Source organism: Lactuca saligna, chromosome 5 (assembly GCF_052625555.1).
Source record: "Lactuca saligna cultivar CGN05327 chromosome 5, ASM5262555v1, whole genome shotgun sequence".
In the NCBI taxonomy this organism is placed as follows: domain Eukaryota; kingdom Viridiplantae; phylum Streptophyta; class Magnoliopsida; order Asterales; family Asteraceae; genus Lactuca; species Lactuca saligna.
Genome location: NC_136421.1, coordinates 66,202,239 through 66,206,168, shown reverse-complemented (window position 1 = coordinate 66,206,168; position 3,930 = coordinate 66,202,239). Strand labels below are relative to the sequence as shown.

Below are 3,930 nucleotides of genomic sequence, written 5' to 3'. Positions count from 1 at the left end.
CCTGGTTAAGGGTCGAGATGGCCCGAAAGACTATGAAAAGTTTAAGGAACTTTTGAAAGAGATTTGGGAGAGATTTTCCATACTTGGAGAGATTCCTCATACATAGAGAGATTTGTGATAGATTTCACATTCTTGGAGAGATTTAGGAGAGATTTCACATTCTTGGAGAGATTTGGGAGATATTTCACATTCTTGGAGAGATTTAGGAGAGATTTCACATTCTTGGAGATATTTGGGAGAGATTTCACATTCTTGGAGAGATTTGGGAGAGATTTCCCAAACTTTGAGAGTTTTCTCACACAGAGAGATAAAGTGAGTGAAAACGATTGAGAGAGGCATTGTCTATGACATTTTTGAGTCTCCATCTTCGCAGTACGATGTCCGTCAACCCCGTTTTGCCATGTTTTAGTGTCTTATATACTCCCATGAGTGTGCATTAGTGTTTTATCGCTTTGGTTCATTGTTCACAGTATTTAAGGCTTAAGAATTTCAATCACACAGATTTTCCAAATGATGTTTTCTCATCATAATAGTGAGTTGTACAGTAATTACCTAACGTAAGCCCTAGTACACAAGGGTTAATTGAGTCGACTGGTTTGACTTGTTGACTTTGACTTGACCGAAAATTAACAGTTGTCACATCATCCCCCCGTTAGAGGGAATTTCGTCCCGAAATTAGAATTTAGGTAAGGAAGTGGGTATGATTAATCGTGCCAAGAAGTGGGGGTACTTCTTAATTGATTGATTCTCGCGCTCACAAGTGAACGCAGTTCCTTGGTTGACAGTCCAGCGAACCTTCACTAATGGGAAACAGATTGGCTTCGTTCACCTAACCTCTCGGTCTATGGTCACAATGGTTCTTTCATGAAAGAGAGGTTCTTGTTGATCTCGATCTCGTCGAATGGGATTACAAGAGCCCTGATGGAAAGGTACGTTTTCAAGATCACGACGTGGAGGGTAAAATGTACGTCATTGGGTTCGTGGGGTAGGTTGAACTTGTAAACATTTGGAGACAAGTTTGTATAAGTATGAAAATGTTTGTAAGTAATTGTAAACATTTGAAAACCCTAGAAAATCCCATATTTTCTACTAGAATAAAAAAAAGTAGTCTTCTACCAAGACCCGACTATTTTGAAAGTAGTCTTGTACCAAGACCTGACTGTACGACTATTATTATTCAAATCTAATCTACCTCATCGATTATGTGAATGTGACACATAGTAAAGGTATTAATAATACATTAACTAGTGTTTTATATCCTTTTGTAATTGTCGTATATACAGTGTAAGTATTGTAGTATTTGTAACAAGTGACTACGTTTTGTATTAATCTGCCTTAATTGAGAGTTAAGGCATAATGTGATGGCTAGATCCCATACTAAACGCTCCCCTTTCAAGGGATTTTGGGAACCAAACGCGGCCCCTACATGATTGCAAGCCGCGAACATCCACATTATTATGATCATGTATACCCAATATAACTATCACAATGCATTAGTGATTCATTGGTATAGTTAGATCCTAAAATTGTTCCATGCTATAGCACCTTGTTATGTTTGTTCCGTTGTCGTGTATTGTATCGTATTTATGTAAGCGTATTCATGGAAGCACATTCATGTAAACATGTAATGTATTAGTATAGACTCATGAATGAACTGATTCGAGTAAGAATGGCGTACCTTATTCATTAAGTTCACGAATACTACAGGCGTATTGGTCCTATCCGAGGGGTATCACTACGGACTCGTAGCATCCGCATCGAGTTTGGAAGATTGTCCACGAGACATCCTTTACTGACATTCGTAATTGGTGATATTCGGATATTAAGTACCTTTCTGAAAGGTACATTGTTCCTTGCAGTTGGTCAACCAATTCATCTATGCAAGGCAGAAGGTAATGATTTCTAATGGTGTCTTGTCGAGGTTTGCAACACGAGGACTTCCCAGGGGGTCACCCATCCTAGTACTACTCTCGCCCAAGCATGCTTAACTACGGAGTTCTGATGGGATCCAGTGCATTAGTGTTGGTATGATCGCACCCACTGAAGTCTATCTTCTTGAAGGATAAGACCGGAGCTCTCAAAGGTGAGGAGCTTTGTCTTATCATTCCATTGTTGAGTAGTCGTTAAGCTGTTTGGATGGTTCTTGTATCTCCGTTGGTGTGAGATTGTAGGGCGATATGGTTACAGAAGACGTATTGGTTTCTAATTTTGTTCGCATGGCGATGCGATTACTCGTAGTCTTGGGCAGTCTCCGTTTAGAAGTTCACATTAGAAGTCATACATGGTTCATCAATCACAGTCTCATGTATACGGGTCGTACATAATTAAGATTGAAAAGGCAGTCGAATAAATGATTCTTCTTTAAGCTCACATCCCAATGAGGGAAAGAGGTTAAAGTGGAGTCATCAATTCTAAACTTGTAGAACCTTGATTATATACCACCCTTTTGTATACCTTCTTCAGCGATAGACCAACCGTATGGGTCTTTGGATTGAACTTGATGTACTGTACGAGTGATACCTTGGGGAGGTTTGCTGAGGTCTATTTGGAAGGAAAAGAAACATGCGGTACTCTATGCATGAGTACTTCGGAGTTCTGAACGGACGGTTTTGTTAGAAAGGCGATTTTTGGAGAGAGATATGTGGGTACGAAACTGGTATTATGCGGATCGAGTTGACTCAAGTCGTATGGCAGTATCGGACATACTTGGAAGTAAAGACATTGGATTTGAACATAAGGGCGTTACAGGAAAAACACCACAATGCAACTATTAACAGAGTTACAGTACTTTTAGATTTACTACTAGGCTATTGCTGCGAACAAGGTATACTACAAAAGGCAAGTATACGCAAGACGAGAGTCCCTTAACCGTAGGGATCTCGCAAAAGATAAAATTCGAGTGGTACTAGGTTAAAACATGTTTTATGGGTTTGTTACAACGAAACGCCTTAAATATATTAACGTGGGTCCGGAGTAGTTTCTCCTGCGGTAGTGATCCTTAGTATCTTCCAGTCTGCGCCGGAGTTCTTTGTTATTGGACAATCCTTTTTGAGGTGTCCAGTCTCGCCACATTGGTGACATACCTAGCTTGTACTAGCATTGGCGGTGAAAGTGAGGTGTCGAGTCTGAGTTATGTGGACACGGATGTTTTCTTTGTTCATCCACTTTGAAACTTTCCTTTTATGGGGTCTGGTTTTACCACTACCATTGTGTGTAGGGTCGATCCCGATGTCAGGGACTTGACAAATTGTTCGTGCTGGTGCTCCACAGCCACGGGCATGGTGCCCTACTTTGTAGCAATTGCAGCATTGCATTTCATGACACGCCCCGTTATGATGAAAGCTAGACTTGTTACACTTCGGAAGTTTTCCCTCGTATGGTCTGGTCGATGCTGGGACGGCAGAAGTTGCTACTTGATGCTGTTGTATAGCAAGTCTCTTGTATTGCTTGCGCTCCTTTCGTGCTTGGCGTTTTCGTTTGTTCTTCTCAATTTTAAGGCTTTGCAAGTCTGTGACTGCTGCCTTTTGTTGGCTTCCCAGATCGGTACAACAATTGGAATTGTCGACTCCTTTGCCAGTATTGTTCGCATTGCCAGAGTCGATGTGTGCGAGGAAATTTCTCACAGCATCTGTTACCGCGGCTTGAAATGTGGCAGCTTCTATATGAAGAATAGGGATTTCGTTGCTCAGTGGTCTATTTCTGGATGACGACATGATTTTGTAATACGAAAGAAAAGGAGCTGGTGAGCTATTACTGTTGAACCTATATTATTTGATTCTGAATGAGAGATGAGTTATTATACATGAAAACTTAGTTTATACTCGGGAACGTATAAGCGAGGAAAGTCATAATAATAACCTTCTTACGAATCCTTTTTAATGAACTAGAATTCCTAGTAGGGGCTACCATTGACCCTAGATGAATTTCAAT

At 40.6% G+C, this 3,930-nt stretch overlaps 1 non-coding gene across 1 annotated transcript; it reads right to left on the bottom strand.

Annotated features, from left to right (window-relative positions):
• Window positions 1-1,920: 1,920 nt before the first annotated feature.
• Window positions 1,921-2,039, bottom strand: LOC144998947 (5S ribosomal RNA). The gene has a single exon (XR_013660480.1). It is a non-coding gene; the product is annotated as a 5S ribosomal RNA (ribosomal RNA).
• Window positions 2,040-3,930: the final 1,891 nt, after the last annotated feature.